This window comes from Rhamphochromis sp. 'chilingali' (genome assembly GCF_963969265.1).
Source record: "Rhamphochromis sp. 'chilingali' genome assembly, chromosome: 18".
Lineage (NCBI taxonomy): Eukaryota > Metazoa > Chordata > Actinopteri > Cichliformes > Cichlidae > Rhamphochromis > Rhamphochromis sp. 'chilingali'.
The window spans coordinates 17367384-17386171 of NC_137945.1; positions in this window are offsets into that span (position 1 = coordinate 17367384).

Genomic DNA, 18788 nt, shown 5'->3' on the forward strand with positions numbered 1-18788 from the left:
CCAAGGCAGGCTGAGAGGGGCTGCTTGTGCCTCTCTTGGGGGATACAGGGACTCAAGATGAAGTAGTGGAGAGGAGCTCCCACTGAAGCTGAGAGTGATGGGTAATGGTAATAATAGCAACTGATCAGCGGTGGACTATTTAAGTGCTCAGCCAAGTGAAAATTCTTATTCTGGTTGAACTCAGTGGGGCTTTATGCATCCTTGCATAAAATCCTCTGATTTTCAGTAACACGAAAACTGTCACATTTGCTATCAGATTTTATCAACTTCTGTTAATGGTAACTTATATGTTTCAGGGTTGTTGTTTTTTTTTTCAAATAGAAGAATACAGTTAGATCAACCTTGAACTGAAACAAAGTGTGTTTGTGAGGTAGCGTGCGATAAAGGACAGCAGCCGTTTTGCATATTTATGACTAATGTTGTCCCCGAGAGAGGCCTCCCCCTCCCTGGGGGCATTATGGGTGATTATTGTCATCTCAATGCAGCCAGTTATTCACCAACATGCACCGCATAAAACACATCATTACAAAGGGCCACGACAGGAAATGAGATATGGGGCAGGGCTCCAGGAGCAGCCCTTTCTAATCACAATGGCCAACTGTCACCTTCTGCATCCGCTCGTCTGCCACAGCTTTAAGCAGCAGTGTGGAAGGATTTCACTGCAAACTTTTGAGTGGCTCTGCAGTGGTAGGACATCCTGCATAACATGTGGCACCCATGATAATTACGGCAGAATTAACACAGGCGGGTTTATAGCCCTTCTGCCGCCAGGAGATTGCTGCCAGATAGACACAGGCCTCGTGTTTGAGCAGCATACTTGGGTCCAGACGCCCACCCGTCTCTAACACTTCTCACTACAACAACTGTTCTGGAGGAGCGGACCACTTTCAGCAGAGCTGCCTGTCACAAACCCTCTCATCCTTGCAGCAAAGTCTGAATAAATTGAGAACAGTTCTTGGAAACTGGCAAACACGGGGAAGCCAAATGAATATTGTTAGTGCTAGACTTATAGTATACATTTCAAGTCAGTATCAAGCTGTCATTCACTGAGGAAGAAACCCTATTTGTGGTTTGTCGTGGCCCAAATATTAACATATAATTAAAATAAGTTAAATAAAGTACACATATATGTATATGCTTATTTCCTAGTGATTTAATTTTCTTATTCACACATTTTAAATTCACTCAAGGAACAACCTGTGGGATAACTTGGACAGAAACACAGTCCTCTTTACCGTGAACCAAGCCTTTCATTCTGCAGATGACAGAACACAAGCGATCATCAGTTTCATGTACTGTATATATGGCGACTTGATAACCAGGCTCATCAAAGCCTTTGTGTTCTCCCATACGGAAACGGCATGTATAAAGCCGCACTACAAGGGAGAGGACATCAGTGAAGGCGAGCCAGCCACCCTCTCGTCCTTGATTTCTTGGGTTTTTGTTCCGGGATTAAAGAAGAATCTTTGTGATTTGCATTTAAAAACATCGTGATCAAAAACAATTACCCTCCTCCTTCTGTATTTTTCTCACAGCAAATGAATCAGATTACAGGCCTTGGTGAGCACTGGCTTCTTATGGCCTTGTTTCACTGACAATATTTGAAGTTTCCTGCAGTAACTTCATTAGGCGTATTTTGTCCAGAATTAGTGGAGCGTGCTGAAAATTGCTAATGACAGATGTTTCTCCACACTGTCACACTCCTTGTATCATTTGATTTGGAAAGCAACATACGGTGTTCTGCTCCATCAGTATGTCACAGACTGTCTGCAAACAGCTGGTCATAACTCAGTTCAGTGAAAACCATTACTTTCCAATGAAGTGTTGGATACGTTCCAAATTGGGTTTTGGCATGGCCTCAGCTGCACCCGTGATGCAGTGCAGCCCAGTACTGCAGGTACACATGGAGGAAAGAAGGAGGGGTGAAGGGAGAAGGTGAAGAGGTTTTCTATGAACCCTCTGTCTCTCTGATCTCTAGCCGAGAGGGGCATCGGATAGTGGATAATTTCAGATATGGCAGATACAGCGCAGAAACAAAGACGAGAGTTGAATACTCTAACACTGCCTGATGATTGTAGGATAACTTTTTAAAAGATGGTTGCTTTGACACTACGCTTTAACAGTAGCAAATGTTAGCTCAGAGGTACTCCACTAATCCCTCACCTTAACAAAAACCAAATCCCAGCACGACAAACACAGGGCTAAAAACTCCACATATGAAGATTGTAGTTAGCCAGGAAGCTGCTACTAGAGGGTAATTAGCTAGTAGCTATGTTAGCTAGAAGTTGCTTTCTTCCTAGAATTTGATGAGTTTGGTGGCAAAAGGACATAATTGATACCTTAGTTTAACACTGATTTGGATAATTGGTAAAAAAAAAAAAAAAAATCAGGCTGAGTTTAAATGAATACTATATGTGACCCAACATAGGCAAAAGTCAGCCAAAGAAACACAAATGATGCAATCGGACAATTTTCCAGTGTTTCTTATCTTATCTTTATTCTCTGCAAAGGCCTTGAGGTAACTGCTGTTGTGATTTGGTAATATATAAATAACACTGAAAAGAACTAAATTTAATTGCAACACCTCTGAAAAATGTTGTTTATCGAACAGTTTCTGATGCATAAACTGCAAATAAACAATAGACAATTTTGCCCTGCATTAAATGTTACTGAACCACAACAATCCAAAGAATGGACACATATTAACATCAAGTTAAAAACAGAAAAAAAGATTGATAAATAAAATCTGCTAATCAAGAAGTTTTGACATTTTAAATATTTGTAATTTTAAAGTAATTAAGACAACGAACTTGTTTAAATTGTTTGACTTTTGGAGATCTTATTTTCTTTCTTTCTACTCATAGACCTTGAGATTTTTAATGGCACTGCCACTGCACACAGAGTTGACTCAGATTTGCTCGGGGAGGTTTGAATTCACACAAAAAAAATCTACAGTAAGTCCAGTTTGGCATGGATCAATACAAATTACAAATGGTCGGGCAGCTAAAATCACAGAAATGGTACCCGGCAAAATATGATTTAACTTCATGTCTGAAGTTGTGGATGAGATCCTGTTACCACGCTTTCATCTATCAGTTAAATTTAAAGCTTCAGTAGGATTCAGGTAGATTAAGCATAGAGCCTGGTAACAGGGGAAATGGCCAGCTTGGCTCTGTCAAATGTGACAAAACCTGCAACATAAGAGGTAGTTTGTTGAGCCAAACAATAATGAAGCTTACCAAAATAGCAAGCTGTGGTTTGTGGTGCTGTTTCGTTTCTTCATTTCTTATATTTTCTTTGAAGAACCTCATAGTCAGACTGACTATTTCCTTCATTATTCCTGTCTTTAGCCTATCAGACATTTCTCACACTGCTTTGTGTTTATGTTGCCTAGCAGGACAGAAATAGAGTATTTAAGTATATAATTTTTGTACCACAAATATTTCATTTTTCTATTCTGCAAGAAATAGGAAGGTTTCATTTAAAGACCTCTTAGAAAAAGAGACAAAGAAAAAATGTTTAGCTATAAAAACAACATGCAAATGAAACTGGTTAAAAACAGGCTTAGTACAGTTTGAAACCCATATATGCAGTAATTATTCCTGTAATTATAAGGTAAAGATTCTGGGTGTTGGGCTGCAAAGCTCTGGCCAAGAAGTCTGCGTTGTGTGCCAGGACATCTCGCAGCTCAGCTGCTGCCTGCATGCAGCAGAAGTGTCATTGACACCTCGCTCCATCTCTAAAGATAAGGCAGTAATGACGTTCTGTATTCCTGGGCTTGTCGAGCCTGGGTGTTAGTCACTATTTGGCCAAAGTGGTAAAGATCCCAAGAGCAAATTAGCCTGCAGACAACATATGCTGAATTCATCTAAAATTGTTTATTCCTGAGCGTCCCTCTTTTTATTATAAAAGTATTATCAGGAAGGTCAGAAGAGAAAATGAAGGATGATTATTCCCATGAAGATAATATAAAAAGTGTTCGGATTAAATGTGTGCTGACATAAATCCATCAGCAGTCAATCAGTCAGCGATTCATTACATTAAATGACACCATCATCACATTCTTTAAAGGCTCAAAAGCACCTGAGGGACCTTCATCACTAACAACATGAAGCATTCTCATTTACTGCATCAATTCTGCAACCTCTGGCAATATCTGGTCCTTTTATGTCTTCACCAACTGCATAACTGTGTAGCTGTTCGGTTGAAAACCTGACAAAAGAGAAGCAAATTGGATTAACGAAGACAAATATGTGAACTCGGTTGTATGAATGTGGTCATGCTAGTCCCCTTGGATGGTATTTCTGCTGCAAAGGGCTGTTCTCTCAATCATTGTAATAAGGCTGATCCCAGTCAGAGCTGTGACAGCTCAGAGATGAGGCTGCCCTGTTTCTATACAGCACAAGAGCTGGCAAAATGATTGGAGTAACAAACTGCAGCCTATCTAGGAGCGCTCAACAAACTGCATACAGCAGCACATTTCATTTATCTCTTACAGTCAAAAAAAAAAAGACAAGACCTTAAAATCAGCCATCCTATTTTTAATGATTTAAGTTTTCTAGACATCAACGAGTCATCAATATCGTCCCTTAAGGCAGTTTGATAAACTACTGTATACTTATTTAATTTGAAAAATAAGAATTGATGGTCACTTTCAATCAAAGCAGCATAAAAAACATGTACCTTTTGTGAAATACATTCAATTCAAATCCCTTTAAATCTTACCCAGCAGATGTAAATATGAGTCTATATTCCTCCTCACACAAAAGCTCATTCATATAGAGTTAAGAAGCTGCACTGATGTACACAGCAGTGTTATCTCATTATCACCACTTGCATTGTTCGCAGGCCATAAGCAGTACAGTGGAAGTGCATGAGCATCTTTAAGGGATATCATCCCATTAGGCTGCTAAGGACAAAAACCCTTTATTTCTTGTATTAATATTGCTTCTATGGAGAGCGATAATGTGATGTTGTTTAGCCACAAAGAAGTGAAAAATGAAACATCATTTGTGCTTTCATGGTCATGTAAGCATCGAGCACACTACCCACAAAGCATGTAATGTCCCTGCTTTTAATGGCTTGTTATTTATTTTGAATTGCAAAAAGCCATGTCTAATCGAGCTCTTCCTCACATCGTCACCGCGTGTGCTGCACAGACACAGACTCGTGCTGTAGGTGCCTTATTAAGGGAAAAGTGACAGCACTAATAATGCTAACATAACTAATTACCTCTAATAAATGAAATATTTGACCATTTTAGTATGCCGATCCTCGTCTCCTATTCCTTGACCCAAAACTGACAATTGTGTTAATTACACCTGATGAGGTTAGTTGATGGAAATTTATGTTTAACAACGTTAAAGTGAAAGGAAGAGGACATCGCCCTTGGAGTCATCAACTCAATCAGCAGTAATGACTCTAATGCTTCTTTGAATTTTATACTTATCACACACTTAATTGAGGCTCAGCCTACATAAAAGCAGAGAGGGAAAGATGAGGCAACACCTCTGCAGTGTTTGGGTCATTCAGCATTTAAATGATTGGACATATAATGAAGAACAAACAGATTAGAATGAAAAAAAAACAGCAGAAGATCATGCTTCACGTTTTATCTTCCTTATTTCTAGCTCTTGACCTTCACATCGTCTCTGCTATCCTCTTTTAGTGGATCAGATTTCCATGTCTAGCATCTCTCCCGTCACTCTAGCGTGCTCCCAGGCTCTCTTCTGATTTCACGAGGATCGTCCTCGAAACAAAAAAGTCACATTTATCTCGATAATTGGCCCTAATGTTTAAGTGGATAATGTGGTTATTACTGCATTCTTTGTTTCATTCCTTCCCCTCCACGGCGCTGTCGCCCTCTGTTTCTCTTGCTTTTTTTTTTTTCGCTTTTTTTCTGTGAAACTGTTGAGCTGGTAAGTTCAATGCAGAGGCACGTATGCACTCTGGAAAGGTAATCTAGAAGCCAGTTGAGCCATGACAAATAGGGACAGCTGGCCTAATTGAATCATTTGAGCTAAGACAGCTCAACTTGGTTATCCCCTCTGCAGCCCACACTGATATTAGTGCAGGAATCATTATCCATGAAATCATGTCTGCTCTCTCTGACTGCATCCTTTATGACATGACAGGCAGCCCAGCCTGTCTCTTTCACTCTCACACCAAAAAGAGCCCTTCATCACAAACAGGCAGAGATGGAGACAACCAGGACGGAACAGGATGTCTTTTTGTCTTTTTCTGGGTGCTTGTTCTTATTAAACTGTTTCATCAGATGCTGTGTCCAGTGCATCCTTCTACCACAAAATCACAAGCACAGAGCTTCATTCTATTCAACTGCACTGAGAATATTATTATTATGGTTATTACTGTTATTATTAGTGGTAGTAGTAGTAATAAAAGTAATAGTAATTATTATAATAATGATAATAAATTGTATATTGATATCAAATTAAGCTTTAGCACTTTTTAATAAAAATAAAATAAATATATTCCCTAATAAAAAAGTATTAAACATATAAACATTAGCATTTTTTAGTCTATGTGATATAAGATCATTTATAGAATTGTAGCATCAACCTGTAGTTCTTAGCTGACATGAGTGGCTTCCCAGTGTGGTCTTCCGCTGCTGTGTCCCATCTATCTGAAGATTCAATGTGCTTTGCATACAGAGACGCTCTTCTGCATATCGTGTATATAACATGTGATTACTTGACTCACTGTTTACTTCCTTTTTAGCTTAATTGTTTTAATCTTTGGCATCAAAAAGGTATTTTCAAAAATTTCTAAAATACTCAGAGGAACCTGTCTGGCACCAATAACCACTCCACAGTCAGAATCACATTTCATACTCATTCCGATGCTCAGTTTGAACTTCAGCGGATTGTCTTGACCATGTCTGCGTGGTTAAATCCATTCAGTTTTGCCATGTGGTTTGCAGATTTGATATATGCATTAATGAGCAGTCGGACAGGTGTACCTAATAAAATGGCTGGTGAGTGTTTATTGTGGTTTAGTAATAAAGCTTTCATTACTGATCAGTGACCTTGTATTTGGGCGTCAAAGCTGTTTAGTTAAAGCCGCTGGTCGCACTGACATGCACAAGGTGTCCTTTAAGAAGCATCTGTTAGAAGGAGGACCCAGTAGATGCACTGGACCCTCTTGGGGGCAGGAACCCTTGGCATCACATTCAAACACCCTTAAACCTAATTTTTCAACCTTGTAGTAACCATACAATATTTGTTCATTGGTGCACTATGAGCAAACTTTCAGAAACATCAGTTCCAACTTTACAAAAACCATGGAAGCAGTGTTCATAGAGGCTGTAAAAGACAACTATTAACCACCAAGTAAATAACATTATGGATAATTTTAATGTTTGCTAAAAATAAAAAATAAAGCTATAGGTTCCAAAATGATGTAGAACATTTTGTTGCCTTTGAAGATATTTTTGGAAAAACACTTTCAGTCACTTCCTGTTACACTTCATAGAATTTAATGAGACACAATTACTTTTATTCCTGGAGACCATTTGCAAATAATGTAATCAGGTGGGCTTGATGGGCTCCACTGAAGGCTCAGGAAACCGCTTGATGGAGGGAAAGAGGGATGCCACATGTTCTGAGACCCCTCCTGTCTCACAGCCTGTTCTGTGCGGTTCCTCTCTGCAGGACCCCCCTTCATGCCAGGCAGTGCCGTGGGCATGAGCCGAGAGAGATGGAACAGCCAGACAGACTTCTTCACTGAGAGTGGCACTGGTTAATAAAGGGGGGGGGAGCAAAGTACTGAGAACTGAGATGTTTTATTTGTTTAGCCACTTTAATATGCCAAGGACTTTTAAAAAGTCCCCTTTAATGCCCCTTATAAGTTCATTATCCTCTCCTTTAATGTGGTGATGTAGGACATGAGGCAGTGTGTCTCTAGACTCAATGGATAGCCCTTGTGTTCTGCGTAATAATGGACATCCATCCCACAGTGAGGATGCCTGGCTTAATGGAGCTCAGACTGGGGATACTGTGCAATGTTCAGGCCCATTTCCTTTTGACTCACATTCCACTGGGGATGGCATGACCCCAATGAGACGCCTGCTTTCCCCAGGTGGCAGTGAGCGATGCTCCTCTGCAGTGTCGGGGCAGGGGAGCGAGGAGACCCTTCTTTGCCCCGTGGGTTGGGCTGGAAAAACAGACGCCCACGGGCTCGCACATCTCTTATGCACGCATACACTCAGTTGAACCCTTTGCACCCTCGGGGCTTCCAGCCCACTTTCAAGGAAATTTCAATGTAAGCAATTATTGGGGGTTAGGGGAGTGACAGGTCTATTCCAGGTTCCAGCAGACACACAGAGGAGAAGCGGGCTGACAGTCATGTGGAATTACCACTCGGGTTGAGGCAGTGTGCTAAACTAAGTGAGCTGCATGTCTGTCTGCCTCTCTTTTTCCCCCTCTGGGCTTTTTTTAGACGAGGGCTCTGCTCTCCCTGGATGTTTACACATCATTAAGGTTCTCTTGTCTCATCTCTGTCCTTTAAAGAGCAGGGCTGCAGTAGGTCTGAGGTAGAAGAGAAGACAGTTTCTGATCAAGTGTGAGGGAAACAAAACAGGCAGTGGGACAGACAGTGAGAAAACATTTCAGGTCATGTCAAGAAGCACTGCTTGTGCTCTGCTAGGAACCTTTTGGACATGTTTGATATTCAGACTTTGAAATAAATCAGTTTCTGTAAAATAACGTCAGTGTTGCTAAGCCTAAACTTTTGCTGCAGCTTTTTTACTATTAACAGTTTACTTTCAAATGGCTATATTAGAGAAACTCCACAATTATTATTAACAAAAGGAAAGCAATCAGCAATCGTTTGCATGCAAATAACTTCAGAGCTTTAAAGCAAACTTTTTAAAATCTTCTGAAATCTTCTTTCCTCAGAAAGAAAGAAAAATAGTGTTGCAGGAAAGTGTGGTGTGTGGCAGACACGTTAGACAACAGTGGTAATGAAGCATTGGCAGAAAGTGATAATTATTTTAATTAATGATAATGGTTTTAATGATTCTACATTTTGGCTAATTGATTATGATTGATTGCACATTACTAAACAAGGAAAGTGAATCAGGGAGGTAATCAGGGAGATGACAGCACAGGTCAACACTACAGCGTGACGGAACATACACTACACATGCTAATCAGACCCAGAGAGACGGCAAGAGGGAGAAGCAGAGATGGGCAGATGGAGGCAGGGATAAAGAAATGGAGCAAAATAAAAGAGAGTGGAGATCTCTAAACCAAATAAAGAAAATATCCACAGAGGATTGGCTGCTTGTGTTTTTGCAAAAAACACACAATTTTTAGATGATTTTCACCTCACATTTGGCATCATTTTTTTAAACCTCAATTATTTGCAAAACAAATTGCTTATCACTCGCCCATAAGGCTATACCATAGACACATAACTAGCTAAGAGTGCAAAACACCCTGATAAACAGGGCCTTGTGCCAGCTTCTAAGCACAAACAGGTGCACCTTTCCTTGTCCAAGAGGTATCAGTAGCACTCGTGTCTCTTCACAGCCACTGGAAGAGTGTGTGTATGTCAGGGTGGAGGAATCGAATCCCTTGCATCCTCATCATATCATCCAGGATCACCCCGGATGATATGACCCGGCGTGTGATGAGCATTTAAGGATGAAGATGGCCCTACCTCTTCTCCTCTCCATCTCCTCCTCTTGTTTCTCTCCATTGTGCAGACACTTATCAGAAGGATTTTTGCCTCATCCCAGACTCTCCACTCCACCTCCATCATCAGATGCTATTGTCTAAAGCCTCCACTCGCTCCCAGTCCCAGGATCCTATGACATGCAAATCTGTCCCCTTGATTTCCCTTTGGAGAGATGCTGAGTGGAGTGGTGAAGTGTCCTGCCCTCTGACCTCAGCTCCCCACCCCACACGTCCTTCTCTGTCTGCAGACTGTGGACTGTGTTTGAGTTTAATTAATGAAATGTATGATAATGTGATTTCTTTAATAGAATGACATAGTCTAATGGTGTTGTGTGATTATGATTAATATAGTACTTTGGTGGGAGAAAGCATCAGCCAACGGCTAAATGAGGCACCCCTCTCTGTCCCTGGCTCCAGTCCTGGAAGCGTTTCAGCTCTGTGAGGACTTCTGTAACATCACAGTGCAAATTCTAACATTTCTAAGAAAAAGCCTGCAAACCACTAAGGGCCTTGGAAAAAAGTATAGTGGAATAGAAAAAGTATGAAGTGCTAACAAAGATTTTTTTAGTTTCGTTTACTTACACTTCTGTCTAACTAACAAGATAAAATTGTACCGAGTACTTGATATTTTAAGTAAGACTACTCAGGATTACTATTTTACTATTTTAAACAACTAATGTGACAAATTCTATTTACTTGAACAGGAATCTCACTTACTTATTAAAACCATGCAAACCTATTGCCTTAAAAAAAGCAAGTAAGTGTTATTCATGTGATTTAAGTGCTCCAGAAATTACATACACACTTACATATAACAAAGTTAAAGTACAGTTCTACACATATATATATATATTTTTTATCATCAGTGGAAGCATCTATAGAACAGGACAGTCAGTCATGAAAACAGGTTTAGTCTGCACAAGCTGGCATTGCTTATAAAAAGTTATAGTTCCACATGTGGTGGTTACAAATCAAGTGTGCAGACATTTGTTTAATCACATTCAAACTCAAAACGTTTTTCTAATTGTAGATGTTTGCAGATTTGATGGAAGTCTCTTTTTCCTGGCCCAAGCAAAGCATCAACCTTTGAAATAAGTGTTTTTCATAATGTCCTCTCTGACTCACTCACACGCACACATCATCCTTTAAATACACATACTATTGCTAATTCACACCCATCAGTTATGTATGGCCTTTAACTGATCCCTGATCTCCCAGCTGTTCCTCGAATCTGATTCTGGGGTCCACTGTCACTTTCATCACTGAGGAAGTGACCCCCAACTGTCCAATCCCATTTTTATCTCCCATAAAAAGCTCTTCTGCCCATTTCATGTAAGTTAGTACAGGTTTATGTTATGTTAATGATGATTTGTGCATAACCCACGTACCCCACTTCTCACAATGTTAACACAGTGAATCCAATTCCTGCTCCAACACACCGGATTCAGATGATAAGCTGGGTTTTAACTGTTACAGTTACCTGATAATAGATCATTATTTGATGTTGTCCTGAGGCAACACCAAATGCTCTTAGTAATGCTCTTAGTTTTAATACATTCATTTCAATATGAACATGTAAAAAAAATTATTAGTCTTAGTAGTAGCTGGTAATGCCTCCTACACAGATGTGGTTCCTAAAAGGATTGCTCCGCCCCCATGGGTCAAAGGTCAAACCTTCTGCTAACCTTCATTTTATTGAACTGTGACGTGTTTTCCCAGGAAGTTGATTCTGTTGATGTGGACGTAGCGTTGAACACACAAGACATGTGACATGTCATTAAACAAAAAGGAAAAAATAAGCAAGTTTTAAGGGACAACGTAACAACCCAAAATTTGGTTTGTTGGCTGATGATGACATCGTGGCATAAGGTGCCAAGGGACTAGAATGAGCTTTGGAGCATGTATTAAAACTGCATATATTTAAAAAAAAAAATCTGTGCTGTAGACTGATTTTTACAGTTTTTTATAGACAATGTAAAAATCATTTGTAGAAATCACTTAGAAATTAAAAAGTTAAAACTTCCCAACTTTTTTGTCAAAGTCAGGAACTTTGAGGTTTGCACCACCTGACTAGCCTCAAAATAACACTGTGTATTTAAACATAGAGTCTGCATTGACATGTCACCGATAAATGTAAATCCAATATTCCTGCTTCTTTTATTAATATGTTGGCTTGCAGCAATTCAAGAGGATACTATTTTACCTTTCAGGTACTGAAAATGTGCTGGTGCAGCCATTGCTTAATTCTATATGACATGTTGTGTTAGGAAGATAATGAACTGTTTGTTTTTTCCTTCTTCTTACCTTCAAGTACCTGCTGTGGCAGAAAATGACATCATGAGAGTGATAAAAGGATCACAAAAAAACAATAATGTTGGAACAAGAGAAGCATATATAAAAGGAGCTCTGTGGGGATGAAAAGAGCTTCAGACACTCCGTATGTACAGTGTGTCAAATATTAGCAGACAATTGATTCATACTTAATGTAATAATAGTAATTTTAACAAAATCTCTCGTTTGCCTAATCTGTACCAGAAGTAAAAGAAAATAAAACACTGAGCTTATGATAACAACTATTTCTTGGCCAAATGTGGAGTCTCGCCACAAGTGTGTTATGTTTGGAAAGAGTCAGGCTAGATTTTTTTTCCCTGAGATAAGCTTCGGTTGTGGCTTCGTATTAAGTGTGCCGAGATGAGAGTGGTTGTCACCTAACTCTCTGGAAGAACACAAAGAAGCACATTTTCTACAATTATCCTTACTTTAAATCGTGAGCGTGTAACTCTTTATCCTCATCAATTAAATGTAACCAGATTTTTAGGGATCCGCTACATAAAGCTGCTCCGGTATCCTTTATTCATGTGTGAACAATAATGCAGCCCTACTATAAACACACAGGGTCTCACACCGATCACCCATTCCATATATCTTCTGTTTGTAATGATCCTATAGGTCAAAGATCACTATTTTCTCTTTCTGATGGAGATGTGGCGTGAGGCGTGAAGTGGCAGTCAAGCATGAATCATATTATCCTTGAGGAGATTAATGTATCTGAGTGAATGAAGGGGGTAATGGTGTAGATAAAGGCCACATATTTTCTTTTTAGACTGGGATTAACTACTTTTTTTCTACTGTTTTCTATCAGCTACCCCCCAAACCCCATTTTCCACATAATCAACCAATTTCACCATATGGCCATAAAACTTCACATTTAGAAGTGCGTTTCAGGTGTGACTTCCTGCTTTGACAGCTACTCCTATGTGGTAAATCAAGGTAAACACTTGTCTTTCAGAAACAAAGCCCTCCATCATATCTGTTCTCCTGAAGGTTGCTTGAAGGACACAAGCGAAGCCACTGTCTGGAGAAACAGGAGGTTCGAGGGAAGTGCTTCTCCACAACCGTTTGTCACTCTGATATCTGGTAAATGTGATAATTAATACTGTAATTTAACTAAACCCACTCTGTGAGGTCTGTAATTAAAACTGATGTACCTACTTAGCACACCAAGCATCACAGGTGGGCCCAAATTAATCTGCAAATAGAGCTAAATTGCCTGCGCTTAGCGTTTTCGTCAACGTCACTCACTTTGGGGGGAAATATCTGTAATTAATTCTGATATAACAAAGCCATAAATTTGAGGTTAAATGCAACCTTGACAACAGACGCGATGACAGCAAGAGACCTCATCTAGTCGTCCCAGATGGGATCCAAGACTCTGCTTTCTCCCGAGAATTTGGCCAAGAACTCTTCTGACAACTGCTTGCTGCATCAAAGAGGAGATATTCCGTTTTCTTGTATTCCCTTTCGGTCTTTTTCAGCTTTGAATAAATGGGAGTGAAGCAAAGGTTGTCTTGCAGGCTACAGAATCGAAAATGATGTGATTAGTTTTGGATGGAAGCCAAATGAATGAATGCATTTTTGATTTTTGACTGAAATGAAGCTGCAACCACGAGACATTTTACAAGCTCCTGCAGTCTGAAGGCATTTCTGTGTGATTTTACTTTATGTGTCATGCGTTACTGAGCTTTTCAGTTCGTACACCCTGTTGCACAGATAGCTTGGTAGATACAGGTTTGTTTGGTTTTTTTTTAAATATGTCAGGATCTTATTTTTAGTTTTGCAAATTCATTGCCATAAAGATCAATTCACAAAATGTCATGGTCTCCGTGCCTGCCCGGTCGGCCCCACAAGGCTACAATTGCTGTTGCTGTTTTCTCCCTCTCTGCCTGGGCGGAGCTCACTGTGGGCTCCCGCCCTTGGCCCACACACACACCTGACAACACTCACCCATCATCACCGGGAGCACTATTTGAGGCTGGAACACAGATCCTCTCGTCGCTGGATGATTGTACCCCTAACGTTAGTGTTCTCACAGCTCTTGTGCTTCATATCCGTGACTTGTGATTTGTTGGTGACCTGCCTTCTCGTCTGCTTCAGATCTCCCCCCCCCCCCCCCCCCCCCCCCCCCCGGACCTGCGACCTCCCTGCTACGGGAAAGTGTGTGAGTGTGAGCGGAGAAGACGTGAGCGAGTTACCCTGTGATTCCCCCCGGAGTTTTTGGATCCCTTCACTGTACATATATTGCACTGCACTGTAAATAAACCACACCTTGGAGATACCTTACCGCTCTGCGTTGAATCCCTGTACCAGATCGTGACACAAAATGCAGCCAGAAAACCTTTCCACCTATAAAAAGGGTTTCAAATCAGCAACTATGAAGATGTGAAATTTACATAATAGATAATGTCAAAAAAACCCCCCAAAAAACAGGTGTATTGAAATAAAAGAGACCTCTACTATGAATGTGCAGTATTGTTCACTGCTCTCTCCTGGGTTTTTGCTTTGCTTGGTAGACGCGGCACAAGCCGGCACACCGCTATTGTTGAGGAAAAATAGTAGATTAAACTGAACGACAGTCAAATCAGAGAAATAATCGCATATTTATGAATATTTAATATGGTCATGGCAAATAAGGCAAGTAATTAGGAGTTTCCATAAATTAGCAAATTGTTATTTTATGTTAATGAGAGATCTTCAGCTTTTTGCCTTATGAATAATTTATGAATCAACAAAAAAAAAAAAAGTTTAGCAGGAAAGGAATGAGGAAGTCTGACTGCCGTGTTGATCAGACACACGCACACGTGTGTGGAGACGAGCAAACACGCAGCTTTCCCTTCAGTTCCCATTGTTGTGTTCAATTTGTCTCTGGGTATTTGTTAGGATGGAGATGGCAGGTTGCGCAAGTTGAATGTACAATGCGGCCGGGTGTGGAGTTGTTTTGGAAGAAGAGGTGATACTGGCATCACGAGCAAACGCCTCTTCATGCCCACTTTATAATACAGTAGCCTCTATTCCAAAGGTAGAGAAGAGGAGAGTTGTGGGGAATGTGGGTAAACTGGTGAGTATTGTAGTGTCAGCTGTCACATTTTTTACAAAGCTTTTTATGGATGAAATATAGTGTGAAGAATGAAGATCCAGGCAGGCTGGACGGAAGGGGGAGGGGGGTCTCCCTAAACGGGTTAATATAAAGGCGGAGGAGAGGAGTGGGTGGGGCAGGAAGGGCAGCGAGTCAGAAAACAAGAGCAAAACAAATCTGTGAACTGGAACTCAGAGAGCAGCCACTCAGGAGGGATTAATGAGAAGTAGGAGGCTGTGAAATTATGTGGCCTTTGAGTGAGGAGAATGGCCCTAGCAGAGCATGGCCCTGAAATGAGGTGAGACAAACTTCACCTGATCCACAATTAACGGCATCATGCGGATGGGTGGCACGGAGACACAGCAGGGGAGGGATGGATGGGAGGAGGTGGGGTGGGAAAGCACAATTCACTTTTGTGGCAAATTATCACCCCTCTAAAAGGGGCACCCAGAAGAAAACGGGAGAGGGGGGGCTTAGTGAGGAGAGGAAAGGATTTTACACACCTGTCCTTTTTTTAAAGAAAAAGAAAGAAAGAACGACAGACAGAAGCAGGGATGAGAGGAAAGATTTATGGTTAGTGAGGACAGACAGTAGCTGGGGATGGAGACAATTGACAGTAGAGAAAAAGCATGAATACAGAGTGAAAGAGTGAGAAACAGTGGAGGTAAATGGGGCAGAGTTGATTGCACACAGGGTGAGGAGCAATAACAGGAGCACGAATGATTAAGTGGTGTTAGGGACTAGGAACACTTGTTTGCAAGGACAATCTTTGTGTGCTTTTGTTGTCTGCCGGCCGCCTTTATCTTTGTGTAATTCTCCATCTGATGAAATGTGTTTAAATAGATGAATTGGGATCGGAGGAGCCGTCCTGACATGATTATGAGGGATTCATCTGCAGCCATCTGCCATCGTTATGAAGGGGGGGCTAGCAGAGAGATAGAGAGAGAGAGACATGGAGGGAGGGAGGAGGGAGGGAAGTGCAGACCTTCTGTTCGGCAACCCTGCCACAGACCCACCATTACACAGGCCTCTGGCCTACAGTTTAACATGAAGCCTTGGTTTGTCCCAGTAACGTGAAGGTGAGTTTTTTTTTGTCTAATAAAAGAAGCAGAAGTGGGTCATAAAACTTGTGCACTTGTATTTCTTTTACATGAACAGCACTCTGAAAGAATACATGATGTTAAATGCAGAGAGGTGATAACTGCTCAACCCCAGGGGCACAGTCAGGTATGCATAAAATCAAACTTTATTATCTTTGTAATACTTCCCAGGTACCAGTGGTATTATATTCTGTCTTGGAAATGGGACCTACAGACTACATCATATTCACACACCAGTTGGAGGAGAGGGCACAGCAGATGGGTCCATTGCTCATCACAACGTCCACTTGTTCTAAAGGGGAAAGCGGGGGCCTAAGACAGCATGTCTTAAGTTGTGTAATAGGCTTTTAGTGTCACAAATGAAAGTCACACGTTTGCTTTTTTTTATCAGGTTGATTTTTTTTTCTTTTCTTTCTCTTTGGACTGAGAGATTATCTCAGGGATAAATATGGACTTATAAGCAAACTGTATAACATAAACCAGGACTGCCGGAGAGAGGAGGACAAATTTAGGAATAATAATATCAGAATTCATCACTTTTTCTTGAACGGTGTTCATGACTAATGTGTCAATCTCTGCTGTGTGACAGCAGTTGCCATGGCATTTGGCATGCAGTTTCCCCCCATTGTAAAATCCTCCTCTGTGTTATTTGCCTCTATAATTTTGAGTGGGCTTTTTTAATGCATTGACAGCTGCCTTCTTTTTTATGATTACTTTGCTCCAGTGTGAAAAATCATACAATTCTCCTTCTATTTTAACAAAGCACCTATTTCATTCTTGCCCACTATACGAGCGTGCCATCACTTCATATCACAGGTCAACGTTACGGCGCTTAATTATGTGCCGGCTGCTTGGGGCTTCTAATAACCTGTCATTGAGGGGAATTTGAATGTCACACCATTTTGTTGGGCCCTAATGGCAGCAGGCAGATCCACTGATGAGCCGTTTTGGGACAATTACAGCGGATATTCAAATCACTGGTCTGGCTGTGTGGTGAACTGCAGTACGCACGACCTGACAGGGGTTTGACCAACGTTGTGCGTGCACGTGCACGCGCTCACGCACGCACACACTTGTTGTGGGCTTTCTCGACCCAGCAAAACCACGAGGAAGCTGCTCTCCCTCCTCCACGGAGCTAGTGCTGAAAGAGTTTCACTGTAGCCTGATCGCTTTTATTATCCGACTAATCCAGATATCAGCGATTTCATCAAGCCGGGAAGATATGCATGTCATGAATTATTTTGACACTGGGACCTTTTAATTTTCGCCGGCAATATTTCATCCCACCAATCAGCGCCTGGAGTGGTTGTCGCCGGGCGGACGCGGCGGTGTCAGAGGACGAGACTCCCCCCGGCGGATCCAAATCATCCGGGGAACAATAATGAGCTATGGCCACAATTACGAGTTGCCTGTGTGTGCATGCATCTCATCAAGGACTCCATGCAAGCTGCTACAGGGAGGGAAGCACGCAGAGGTGCACAATGTAAAAAAAATAAATACATATAGCACATCTTAAAAAACGCACTATAGGATGGGCTTATACTCAACTAGTTGCTCAGTCAGTAATGGAAATAACTTAATCGCTGCTTTGCGATTGTTTTCATTAAATACTTAAAGTGCAAGAGAAAGGGTTAAAATGCTGGTTTAAACTTCCGCAACACTGCATTTGAGCGAGTGGACAGAGAACAAGAAAATCTGCAAAAAAATTTTAAAAAAAAGGTAATATTTCAATAAATAACGGATATTTTATGTAAAAATACAGAAATTTCCTGTCTTTTTACAAGACATTAAATTAAAAATAGTTATTTTAACATTGAATTGACAGAAATTCTTTTGTATTTTAACTGATTTTCTATATTAAACAAAAGATATTTACACGTGTAAAAGCAATGAAATGACCTAACAATGCAATTAACTAGTCTTAAAAGAAAATTGCTGTTATTAGTTCGGTTTTATTATTTGATTTTGTGCAAAGAATTTTGTACTTTTGCTGGATGATTAATGTAATAACATGATATACCACCCATTTAAGAATGTCAAAATTATGCTCCTAGTAACTGTGTTTGTAATCACAACTTTTTACTGTTAGTTTTTGATTATATCAGCTGTAAATAGGTTTTTGCGTCTATTGCAACACACAAACCTATTTACAGTCTATCCCAACTTAAAAAGTAACTTTTACAGTTTAATACTACAAAAAGTTCTGGCAGCCATTCTACTTTATAGAGATATAAGATATATATATATATATAGATATAGATATAGATATATAGATATATATAGATATATATATATATATAGATATAGATATATATAGATATATATATGCTAATATTTCTGTAGTAAAGATTGAAACATTGTAATGCGCTTCAGTTTTATATTTCCATCGCAGTCTTCCATTCTGCATGTGGATGCACACAAAACATAAAAGCAGCTTATGATGCATTTTGCAAAATGTGCCTGCACATTGCTGTCCCACCACTAACATCATATGGTTCTTACATAATAGTTAACCAGTATTATATAACACTGACAGGAGCTATTCCACTTTCAAGACTGTACCCCGTTTGGGCAGCT